General features: G+C 46.5%; 1 protein-coding gene across 1 annotated transcript in view; it reads left to right on the forward strand.

Annotated features, from left to right (window-relative positions):
* PTPRF (protein tyrosine phosphatase receptor type F) overlaps nt 1-13,079 on the forward strand; it is a 254,792-nt gene that overhangs the window by 160,321 nt on the left and 81,392 nt on the right.

Genomic DNA, 13,079 nt, shown 5'->3' on the forward strand with positions numbered 1-13,079 from the left:
TTGTGCTGGGCAACCCATTGTTTGTTAGGAAGATAGAATCAGATTTTATTTCTATATAGTAAATCAGCTGTCTGATAATAAAATCTCATATTCATTTCTTCCTTCCTCTGTTTTGAAGAAAGAAAATGCAATCTTAAAGCTGTATATGCATTGGTTAGTATGGAAAGAGAACATGAGAATGATTAAGTCTTCACATGCTGTGTGTTTGTTTCTAGGGGTGGCTTCTGGCATTGTCTTCTTTGCTTATTCTGGGAGACTGCTTTTTTATTTTGCAGAATAATATGGATTATAAGAGTCTTTGGAAGACTGAAGTATCCAATTAAGCATATTCAGAAGATGAAGCTGTATCTATGCAGTGCAATCACTCATTTCACTCTCACAATGTAATTATGGATGATTTTAAATTCCCCTATATTGTTGCAAGTTCATTTTTCAGGCAAGCTGTACTAAAACTCATCCCAGATTGTCACTTCGCACTCTGAGGGAAAGGATCCTAGTTACCAGGTTGGCTGTTGTTGCATAGGTTTGTGTGGATACCCAGCCGTTTCTCTGCAGTATTTGGGATGCTTCTGCTTCCTGTGACATGCTCAGACTCTCAATGTTCTGTTTTCTATAGAGGTGTGGCTGAAAAAAGGCACAATAGCTTCAAGTGATACAAAAAGCTCCTCTTAGAACTTTCTGATTTCATACTAACAAATGCTCTTTATTTAGCAAGTGAATCCTGTAAGAGTGAGGAGGGTACTGAATTTTACACGTGGCTTGCTGCTCAGCAAGGTTCGTCTGTCCTGTTTGGGCGAGGCATGGGCCTTGGATGGTCTGCACATGTGAGAGGATCCTGGCGTTCAACGAAGAAAGCATGTTCTCAGATGTATGCTTTCTGTTAGCGGTCATTTTCTTACACATAAATTTTTGGAACAAGCTCTTTTATTGCACATAATCTTTACACTGTCGGTCTCCGACCTATGTAATCCTGATAAAGCCCTGCTGTATATTTAAGACAGGATACCCCATAAATTATTATCAAATGGAATTCACTGCACGTACTAGGCCCTAGATGGTATTTGTGCTTACAGTTTCTGATAGCAAATGTTCTACCCAAAAAAAAAAAAATCATATTTTTACTATATTAGTTAATGACTTCAAAAAATTGATCAAACCAAGAACAGTATTTTATGTCTTTAACAAGCAAGGGAAAAAAATGAAAATATCTTACTTTCTCAGGTCTGGGATGCAGAATAAAAGAATCCTTGTTTTTTCTTCTTGTGACAGTCCTACAGTGTTGTCATTAGACAGATCAGTGACTTCCAGTAGGGTCTTCAGAAAGTGCCTGCATCTTTACTAGAGAAGATATTAATTAATGCTACATTAGTTGAAATTAAGTGTGTCGCCTGTACCGCCATTGCATGGTGGTTTCATAATGATTGACCTCATTGTGGTCAATACCCAAGAAGTTGGTCACTTTCTCAGAAAGCGTGGCTGAGTGCTGCTGCTCCTGTAGTGACATGAGCAGCAGTACTGATTTCCACCCGGTGTAGTTCTCAGGACTGCTTGTGCCTGCTCTGGTTTACAGCCTATTGTTTTTTTAATAGTTCAAATGTTTGTTTGTCTCTTGACTCTTGGGGTTTGTTTTTGATCATGTCCTCCCCTTTTCTAGCCTCCAAGGTAATCCTTTATGTGTGCTGTGTTCGAAAGCACAGGCTCATTAGCATCTTTATCATACTTTTCATGCTAACAAAGGAAGATACTGGGTGCTTAGAAGGAGTATCCAGGCGCTGCTCAGGGCTTCCTATATCAATGAAAGAACAGGAGGAAGGAGCAGGCTACACCAGTGTCTTGTCTCTGTGAATCCTTCAGAGCCAGCACTTCTGCACAGATGGACTTCATTAAAAGTTAAAACATTTCCACACCAGGGATTTGTAAAGGAAAATAGATGCATTTTCCTTGAAGCTATTGTTTTCATCTTAGTAAGTGTGCTGGAAAGCAACCCTCATAAGCCTTCTGCTTCTGGACTGACAGGTCTATCTGTCTGCTGCTGCAGAGCTGGGATGGGGCTGGGGACCAGCACTGGGAGCTGCCTGCCTCCCGCTGCTGCTTCTCAGCCCTCCATGCTTGGAAGGTTGTGGAAAACATCCAGACCATCAGAGGAGTGAGAACAGAGTGAAAGCAAGAGGCAGTGAGCATGCCAGGGCAAGGTGGCTATCTGGGCCATAGCAGGGACTTAGGGGCACAGTGACATATTCCTGTCCTGCCCTCTCAGCACAAGCATGCTTGCCAGTGCCGGTCTGGATGTTGTCATTACCACCATGAAGGAACACTCATCCATTTGCGGTCCATGATTACATGTACCACAGTGCATTGTAACAGTGATTAGATTTGGGACTCGATGGTGCTGCAGGGAGAAGAGAAAAGAATAGGAGCGTGTGGAAGATGTGATTCCTCTAATCCAGAGAGCTTACTGTCTAATTTAGCAGCAAAAATCCAAGAAGCTGATTCAAGACATACCAGAAATTGATTTAAGAGTAGAAGGCAGATTGGGCCTAGTGTGGAAAAAGAAAAGGTGGTGTCATTTCGTCATGCTCACTGGGAGTATAGTGTAATTGCACTGATTCACCTACGCTATTGGTTTTTTATGAACACATTTCACTCTTCATTTGCCTGCAGCTTCAGGGACATCTGCACAAAGAGGAGCGTTTTCAGCCAAAAGTCTTGTCCTATAAAATGCCTGTGAAGGTGGTGGCCTGTGTGGTGCTCCCCTCAATAGAGGGGCACTGTTATTTGACTCCTTCCCTATATGAAAGATTTTTTTCTGCTCTTTTCTTTCTCATCATGTGGCATTATTTTTTTCCTACTTCAATGAAGCAGATGAACAGGAAGACTGTGTATAAGAATATCCTTATTAATACACCGTGGAGTTCACTAGGTGTGTTCCCCAGTGCTGCTTACAGCAGTAAGCAATGCAGATGCTGTTAGAATAGTACTTATTGGAGCCTTGGCTGCATATTTCCCATCAAATCAGAAATCTGCGGCCTGGTTTTCACTTCTTAAGTGCTGCTTTTCAGGCCTTCAGGGCACAGTGCAGTGGGGCAAGTGCAGCGCGTTCCCTGGCTCAAAATGCTACACGTACTGTAGAGATGCAAGTGTACAGCTGCTTTTTAAAAAGACCACTTAAAACTGAATTGTCTCCTCTGTCCCCGAATCACAAACTAGTATATCAGACTGCAGTAAACAGAAATGGTATTACTGCAAAAATCTGTGCTTTCTTGATCTGCTTTTTGAAAGGCCAGGCTAGTATTTCATTTGGCAGTGGGGAAACTTACTTGGAGCTTGAACTTTTATTTGTCAAGTTTCACTAAGGAGCCATCACCCAAAATTAAATTAGGATTGTGGCTCAGGCCTCTGCAGGGTTTTACGCTGCAGGACTTGGCGGTAGCTTAGACTCAGACAGGGAGGGAGCTCACCGAAATGGCTACTTGCGGCTATGTGGTGCTTACTGCAGTGGGGACCTTGTGTAAATAATAATAATTCTGAATGACTGACATGAGCCTGGAGCAATAAGACTTGAAGGCTTTAAAAAGGACGTTTTCTGCTTATGTAATATTAAAACAGCTAAAACAGCAACAGCAGTCAAAGCTCGAGGGTATTGCCAGGAGAAGAGTTAAAGCTGAGGACAGTGGTCAAACAGTCAGTGACCAGAACTGGGAATGTCTGAAAAATGGCTAAATATCGGGGAATACGTTTGTTTACAACCCAACTATATGCACACTTCTGGCAATGTGCTCCATTAAACCTGCCTCTCATCAGGGCTGATGGAGGTGACGTTACTTGACCAGAGAGGAGCACTGCCGGTGCTTGAGGGCCTGGCAGTGATCACAGGCAAGTAGAAACTGGAGAGACTTGCGAAGGAGATGCCTGGATGACAGGGAACACGAACAGGCAGTTGATTCAGACCGGCTGACCCAGACTGCTGCTTCGAACAGATGTCTGCCCTGGACCATCAGAAGAAGCAAAACCAGGCTGCGATAGAGGCCGTAGAGTAACTACTCCTCAGCAGTTGGTACGTGGCTGAGGAGGGCTACAGATCTGAAGGGCCATGATCTCCCTGTGTACACTCTGTGGAGTCCTGACCTTAAGATAATGCTGCAGTACAGCAATGCAAGAGAGCAATGACCCTTTGATGATGAAAGTGCACTGCTTTTTATAGGATTTCAGTATTTTTAACTTCATTTCTTCTGCCCCCAGGTGCTGCTCCATGCTGAAGCTACTGCTGTAGCCAAAGTCAGAGCAGCTGCAGTTTGGGAGATGCACCTTGGCTAGTTGTAGGCAGGCTCAGGGTGGGCACAGCCGGCAGTGTGGCCAGAGCTGAGCAGGACTCAGGACCAGCAGACGATTGCTGCTCAGTCAGTGCTGTGGCTTGTGCCGCTGCGACTGTGCGTATCCTCGTGCTGGAGCTGGCCAGCTTCAGAGCCACAGAAACACATAGAGACTTCTGCCAAATTTTTTCTTCCCTATATATTACTATGAATATTTTTGTCATGTTTCCATGAGCATTTTGCTATGCTGTAATGATTATAATGATCACAGTTTAATAAATAATTGTTCTTTGTCCTTCTGCTAGCACATTTCATCTGAAGATTTCAACGTGCCTTTATAGAACTCAACTAAATAAGCATTACAGTTTTACTCCTTGTAAAGTCCTTTGACGGTTAAAAGTGCAGCATGAGGCTCAAGTCTGACTATTTGTAAAATGACCTTTATGGAAAATAGAAGGAGAGTGGCTGGTAGCTCACTGCATGATAATGCAACACAGAAGTGGACTTGGAAACCTATTTTCCTCTCCTCCCCACATGACCTGCATAGACATCTTGTGGAACAATTAGGCCTGCGTGTCTGTGCCAACTAAAGGTCTGTTCCCTCCCCTTCAATATCCACTTGCACAAAGGGTTAGGAAATTCATCTCTGGTGATCTGAGATTTTCTGCTCTTAATTGAATTCATGCATGCATGTGTGTGCACTAGGAATGGGAAAGGATGGTTGGGTGCCCTGAGCGTCCTGTCTGTCTCTCTAGGATGGAATATACTCATCACTGTGGCATGAGAACATTGTTCATTTCATATAATGGGAGGTTGTCTTATTCTCATGTAATCTGGCGTAAAAAAGACAATCTGTCCTTTTGTTCCTCTATACCTCTAAAAGCTGTAAAGGATGAAATTTGGTTTATGTGGAGTCCTTGAGACACAAGATGTGCTTTTGGAGATAAGCAGAAACAGGTTCATTCCCCTCTGGGTTTTTGTTAACCTCTGTGTCTTTTGGATTCCAAAGTGTCTGGGTTTGCCATTATATTAATGCCTTGCATAGCACCAGAGGGTTTTCAGCACAGAACAGATACTGGCAGTTCCCAGCAGAATTGCAGAGCCAATTGGGATAATGAACTTTCTTGTTGCTTTCAGGAAAGTATTAGCTTCCCACTCTAAAAAGCTTTAGAAATGTGTTCCTTTGTTTGAGCTAGTGATCTAAACTCTCAGACCTGTGCGTTCGTGTCCTGGCCACAGCCCCCCCTGCCTTGTTTCAGGAAGCTAATGCCCAAGAACACACAAAAGCGGAGCCTCCCATAAGCCCAAACTCATTCTTTCTGCAACAAGCTGTTGTGGTTATAGAACACTGCTGCTGCTGCTGCTGCATAAGACAAGCATGTCTGTGGCAGGTTAAAAGCCAAATTCAATCAGCATGGGAATTTCTGCCTACAGAGCGCTGCAGCCATCTGACAGTCAGAACTGGCAGACACGTCTCTGATACAGCCTCGCTCTTTGCTTCTTTGCTGTTTCAACTTGAATCTCAAAAGGAGGCCCCTTTTTTACCTTCTGGAGTTTGCTATCCTCTGGTGGCATTTCTGCTGTGACCTGGCTTGCTTTGTCTTGCACATAGACTGGCATGTTTAAGTTAGCTGCCAGGCAGCTCAGGTTTGTGGGAACACGGTATCATGCCTAGTGAGCCGTGGTATTCTGCACAGGGGATACTCTGGGTAACCCAGCCTTAAATTCTCTGTCCCTACATGGGGGGCAGATATTATTTGCTGTCATTGCTCAGAGTCATTTGTTTTGTAAAAAAGCAGAAAACCTGTTGGTAAAACGTGCTTCTTAGCTTAGGAGTGATATGGATAGAGAACAGGAGATAAGGGAGAATATGAATGGAATCTGTAAGGAGATGGAACTTTCAGTTTACCATTTATCAGGTTTATCTCAGATAAAGCAGCAGCTGTTTTAAGCATTAAGTAAAGGGAAAGGAGAGAGAACTTTCTGCCCAGGTGTTCCCTCTTGCCTTCCAGCTGTTCCAAAATAGCCTGCTACTGGTTTTTATTCCCCATAAGCCACTAATATAATAAAAGATTAAGAGATAATCCAGCAATTAGTGATAAATAGCAGCCCCCAAACTTGTTTCTATTTGACAGACCAGAAAGTAATCTGTTTGAATTAGCCTGTTTCACATGTGTCTCCTCACCTTTCCAGCTCTAATCTGAAGTGTCAACACGTGGGGAAAGCCACTGCCGGAGCCTGCTCCTGTCCATGCACACTGATGTGGTGCAATCCCTGCCAGGCTCCCCAAAACAAAGCTCCTGGCTCTTCCCTGGCTGCAGCAGCACCCCTCTCCCTGCCCATGGACAGGCCAAGTGGCACTGCAGCAAGTTCTCTGGGTGTGCTGGTGGCTGTCAGCCCTTCCCAAGGGCAGGGGGAGGCTCTGCAGCTGCTGCACTTCTGCAGCGGGGATGGATGTTCCCGTAGCTGTTTCAGCATCATCCCCCAGTCTTACAGCCTTCTCCAGCCTCTTGCTGTTCAGTCTCACAGTCCCAATGAGTGCAGCAGGTTGGTCCACATTTGCAGCAGCTGGAGTTGCCCTATTGAGATGTTTGTGCTGCTTCCCAGAAATGCAAGCATTCACAGGTACGCCTGGTTTGCCAGAAGCACTGTCCTTCCCAGGCAAGGGCAGGAAAAAAATCCTGCCTGCTGGGAAGACCTGAGCAGAAGGCTGAAGCCCCTCACTGTCTGCTGAGGCCATGCAGATGTGATACGCTCCATTAGATTAGGAAATAAAGTGGTGGCTTGGGAGCAGCAATAAAGAGGTTCTCTCCCATTGCAGGATCTCACAGGATTAAATGAGCCTTATGTTAACGTTTCGTGGACCAAGAGGTAAATCCTCTGTCTGAAGCAGGCCAGAGGAAACCTGGGCCTTAAGCTAGGACTGTTTGTTTTGAGGAAGTCCAAGTGAGGGTCCTCGCTGGATGTGGCCCTCTCTTACGGGCCAGTTAAGCTCCCAGTTGGCTGGTTCTGGTCCCCTAGTATCAGTTCAATTGAAGAAATGTAAACAACTGTTTTGCTGTTCTCCTGCAAGCTCCGTTACATTCATAGGCCACTGTTGTAAGCTGTTAGTGGCAGTTCGTTGCTGGGTCTGTACCATGTCAGTGTTGGTTAAAATCCTGTGCTCTAATTGCTGGAAATGGCTGACTGTACTGTTGCACTGTATAATGCCACATGCTGTTCTCTAATTTGCAGTGTTTCTGCTGGAAAGCAAATTCCTCCCCCCACCTTCTCCTTCCTCCATCAAAAATGTGACTCATAAGCAGTCTTTAACTATCAAATCCACTTCTGTATTCTCCCAGCGAGGGTTCGATTACAGCTGATACGCCACAGATCTGTAGCTGGAGTGAGGTCACTCCTGCTAGAGAAATAAGATCTCCTTTGTCTATAAGGAAAATGCAACTAACCTTCTGCTGTCTCTCCTGCAGGAACAAAAACTGGGACCTGCTCAATTCTCTCTCGGTGTTTCTGTCCTTCTGATTTCTTGTCCATCTCTCACTCGCAGCACAGTGTACCAATAAGGCTCTCCCGAAACTGAGCCCAGCTGAGACTGCACATGTCTGTCACTTGCCTAATACCTGTCTGCTGCATTTAGCTCTTTGTTTGGAGAGGGGGAGCAGCTCTTCATGATAGAAGATTTTCTATTCACCACTTGGAACATTTCTTTCATACTTGATAAAATTCGGATCTACGTAGATGCTCTTCCCAGTGTGTGCTCAATGGATTTAAAGTGCCTTTGCCATCGTCTTTATAGCTGGAGTGGATGTGTGGGAGCATGTCGGTCTGTGTGATGGCTGGAGTCCCCTGTGTGTGTGTGAGTGTTTTGCACATGTAAACGTGTCTGTGGTTCCAGCATCTGGCCCAGCGCGGGGCCGCCTCCGAAGCACCCTCCATGTGAGTATGTATGGGACGTGCGGTCCCCTCCGCCCTGCCCCGACGAGCGATGAGCAGGTCAGGAAGGCGGAGGGGCCAGCCCTGCTCCAGGCCAGAGCGGTGTGAGTGCAGCACGCTCTTGTCCACGACATGGAGTGATGTGTGTGCACGGTGGGAAGTCACAGCTGACCTCTGTAGTCTTGTCTTGTCGTTTCAGTGGTGTGCGGACAGATGAAGCTTGGCCTGTTTTTACTCTCTGTGTTTTTCCTTGTCTTTTTTTATTCCCTCCTCATCCTCATCGCACTCTGCCATCAAACAAAACAAACTTTCATCTCTCAGATCAGCGAGAAGGTTGGTCCTTTTCACTTCTTATCCATCTACAGTACGCCACGTCAGATGGGACTTTTCCAGTAGGGAGAGGAGAGCCATCCCCAAAAGGGGGGGGCCCTACAGACTGTCTCCCTTCCAGGCACGGCCACAGTGTGCCTGATGAAATCTGCTTACTGTTTGCTGTGACTCTGGTGATGGCATTGATACTTTGCTTGCATGCCTTTGTTGCTTGATATTTAAAATGCACAGAATATGTTTTGCATGCAAATACCAGCCAAAGTGGTTTTGGTCAAAGGTAGAGTGGGAAGAAGTGCATGCTACTGTATGCGGGCTCTTTCTCTAATCTGTTACCTGTGCTAGGTGCCAGTCTAATACCTCTAAACTGCTGCTGCTTTCTGGCCAGAGGATAAAGAGCAGTCTTTGGAAGCAGAGATCAGAGTGATCTCCAGTCCCCTCGTGAGCTGCTAGGGAGAGCGGGTTCCTCAATTTCTCCTGTAGCTTTAAAAGTTTTAACTTTCTCTAGAGGCGAAAAGCTTACTTTTGATCTCAGCTGGAGAAGAACCCAGCACGCTGCGCTCCCTTGCCACAGGGCAGCAGGGGCAGCTGGCTGAGAGATGCAAGGCCCTCATGCTGAAGCAGCTTCCCTGCTCCTCAGCAGTCCCTGCCTTGGGGGTGGCCAGTTCTCCATGCTCGGGCAAAGGTCTTTTGCATGAGCAGGTCTGCCTCTCCTTTCTTCCCTGGGGCTGGGTCTTTCGCTTGCTGGCAGGAGAGCAGGGAGCTCTGGCAGTGGCCCCAGCCTTACCCAGGATGGCTCAGGGAGGCCCATGGCGACGTGCGCAGGAGCTCGTAGCCACTCGGCAAAACCCAATTTGTGGTTTGCCCTGCTCTGTCCCGCTGCCCTCAGAGAGCCGGAGGTGAATGAAGGACAATGGTGAAAGGCGATTCCAGCTTTTAAATTAAATTTAGCTCCAGACTTAGCTTGAGGCACTCATGATTTCATGCTGAGGAAAGCTGGTGTTTTTGGCAGAAGTTCTGAGCAGTTTCCAGAGATGACTCCTTCAGCGAACAGGTACCGCGTGGGTCCGTCCCTCCATGCGCACTGGAGGAGAGGGATGCTCACTGGGTGGCACAGGGAAGAGACCCTGGCTCCTCTCACACATGCCATCAGGCAGCTGCATGAGTTGATCTTATAATCATCACTGGAACAAGTTTTAACAAGTTGTCATAGCAGTTGTTCCAGTACACTGACTTTGCTCCTGTTTCTCTCCCTGGAACGTGCTCTCATTTAGATTGTACTGAGGCACGGGGCCCTGGTTGTTTACCCTCTAAGAATAGATTTTGTAGAGGATAAAATTACCTGAGCCCGAGACGATGATGAAAAATGAGAACAAGGAAGAAAAGAGAAGAAATTATTAAAGCCAAGGCCCAAAGCCTCCCAGATTTCAGTGAATTTGGAGCACCGCTGTGATGGCTCAGGCACCTCTGGAGAATAAACCTTTGACAGGGCACTTAAACGTTTTAGCCGCATGGTTTAGCTGAGGGGAAGCAGCTGAGAATGGATATAAGCCAGCAGGAGCAGATAATTTCTCATTCTTTGTGTCGACCCCTCCTTCTTACCCCACCAAAAATACCCACATACACAAATATTTAATGTGAAGCCAGAAATTAGTTTCTAAATATTCCATTGGGATTTGCCATGCTTATAATTTGTTTGGCACTGATAATTACATCTTACGTTTTTCCAGCTTTACTTAAAACTGTGTACTGCTCACCCATGCATTTAATTATTGCTCTGTGACTGCTACAAGGTTATTTATTAACGAGTTATTTTATCTTGATACCGTGGATCTTTTCTCTTCTTCCCCTCCTTAATGTTGTGTTATTTTCATCAGAGAAATTTCAGAGAGTGAATGCAAATTGCATAGCTCCACAATCTTGCTCTCCCTTACTTTGCTATTAGTATGTCAGTATGCTGAATGCTGATGTGTCTCCAGTGCTGCACCACTGTAATGATATATCCTCTTTTATATGTGGTTGTCAGCGCAAATAATTAGACCTAAAAGTTATAGCTGAAATATAATCCAAAAATGGCAAGGCCCTGTTTTGGAAATTGTCTATAAAATGTCAGCACTCAAGGATGCATTGGGAGCATAAATAGTACAGCATTGTTTGAGCACAAGATTAGACTGTAAATGCATTTTTTCTGGTTCCAATTTTTCCTCTCCTGCTGTTGATTCTGTCAATAGATTGTGAAACTCCAGCAACCGCCTTTCCATTTGAAGTCCTTCCTTAAAATGATAACGCTAGGGAGAGATGAAAGGTATCTACAGATGAGTAAACCATGCAGACCGATGATCATGTTTGAGGATATCTCCTAAATTCACTCCTTCCTGACTCTGAGGAGGTGGCTCCTGAGGAGGGTGGGAGTTTTGGGCAGCATAGCAGCGTGGTGAGGACGAGAGCATACCCCGTGCACCAAGGATCGTCCAGCTTGCCTGGCTGGAGTAAAGAAATTGGACAGTATCACCTTCTCAAAGACGTACCCTCGCATCACTCTCTACTGATCATCCCAGTTGGGAGGTTAGAGCAGAGCCTTCCGAACTTGCCTTTGCTGTGCTGGGAGCCAGGGAGGAGTTTCCCATCCTTCCGAGCAAATGAGACTTCAGACTGCTGCTCCTTCGTGCAGAGGAAGAGCAAAGGGGAGAGGATGTCAGGACAGTGGTGCAAGACCAGAGCAGCTGGGATTGCGCCAGAGAGAAGCAGAGAAGCATGCAGAGCACAGGCACAACTCTCCATCGCTGTGGGGCAGCACCCAGTGCGCCTGTGATGGGGGTGTCAGGAGAGGGAGGATGGATCCCAGAGTTAGACAAACGCCAGGTAGGCATGGTGAGAAGGAAACCCAGAAGCAAAAGCAGGCAAGTAGAGGTCCCTGCATCTCTGCAGCCTGGAGGGAGGGGTGTTAGCATTGTCATTGGCTCAGCTGTACTGTGGCCAAGACAGCCAGCGGGAAAAAGCAATTTGGTTTCCCCTTCCCTAGCAGCATTGCATGGTTTTGGAAGCATGGGCAGTCCTCCTGGCACTGTTGTGTTTCCAGCAGAGCCTTGCTGTATGCCAGTGGTGTCTCAGCATGCGAGAGAGGGGCTAACAGCACTGGCCTGTGAGCTCGGAGCAATCATGCCCAGAGCCTACAACTCTTCCAGACAGCAGCAGGGAGGGGGAGTCCCTGCTTCTCCAAGGGCGTAACGTCACCCTCAGAGGGAACTTGAGACGTTAGAAAACAGCCACTCCGTGGTGAAAGGAGCTGGGCAATCGATTTGTGCTCTTTGCTCTGAAGGCAAGGAACGTGCACGTTAATGCATGCTGAATTATTAACGTTTCTCAATCTCAACCTTTGCGGCTGTTGTGTTGCCTGCTCCCCTCCTTCCTCCCCATGGTCCCCGCAGTGAGTGGGGAACCAGTCTCCACACTGTCCTTTCTCCTGTCCTGTGGGATCCCGGGCACGAGCTCAGGTTGCGCTGCACCACTCACTGCTCCCAGGTTTCACTTCTCTTCCCAGGGAACACTCTCTACGGGCAGGCGTGCCGAATAGTGAAGCAGCACAGAGCTCTTATGATGCCTATTCTTGGGATGAATGACAATGAATCTCATTTTTGACAGTTTGCTGGTTTAACTAAACCTCTGAGTTATACTATTGTCCATTGAAATCATTTTAATATTCACAGCAGTTTTCCCTGTGCTGTTCTTGCTAAACCTCCAAACTACCTTCTCTGATGTTTATCAAAAAAAAAAAGACTAAAAAATAGTAATTGTAAATTCTTGTCAAGAAAATTGTAATAAGAAGGGAAATTTCATTGCTGCAATAAATGAAGAACAATGAAATATTCTGGAGCACTTAAGGTAGCATCATGGATTGTGCTAGCCCATGTGATTTGACTTGTAAATTGGACAGAAATTCTAAGAATGCTGCTTTTTGAGGAATTATACTGATTTAAATTATTACCAGACTCTTATGCTAGAAAAGCAAGCGACTTAAATCGCTGGCTTGAGCCTGAGGAATGTGTTGATGGTGCTCTGCAAGCTGCAGTGAGAGCTCTGCCAGCTCTTGCTAATGCTAACTGACAGCATCTCCCCTTCTCCCTTCGTACTGACTGGGACGAGAAGCTACCAATTATCCCCCAAGAGGACGGGAGGCTGATGGAGCCCGTCCCTTCCTTTGCACACGCTCCTGCCAGAGTATGGTCCGGGCCAGATCTCTCACCAGAGGCATTGCCCTGACCACCCTCCCGCCTCCCGTGTTGAGAGCTGACCCCTACACGTGGCATTCATTTTTAGCAGCTGCAGTGCCTTGGGCACCGCTAGCCTCCAGTGCGGAGCCGGTGTGCTAACGAGGGGAGGCCGGCTCAGCCGTTCTGGGTCACAAAAATACACCGCAGAAGCCCTTTTAACCGCTCATCTGTTGCCAAGCTTGGGAGCTGAGGCCCCGCACAGCTTCCCGCCGTGCCACAGGCCGCGGTGTGCGGGGGGCAC

The sequence above is a fragment of the Tauraco erythrolophus genome, chromosome 10 (genome assembly GCF_009769465.1).
Source record: "Tauraco erythrolophus isolate bTauEry1 chromosome 10, bTauEry1.pri, whole genome shotgun sequence".
NCBI lineage: Eukaryota > Metazoa > Chordata > Aves > Musophagiformes > Musophagidae > Tauraco > Tauraco erythrolophus.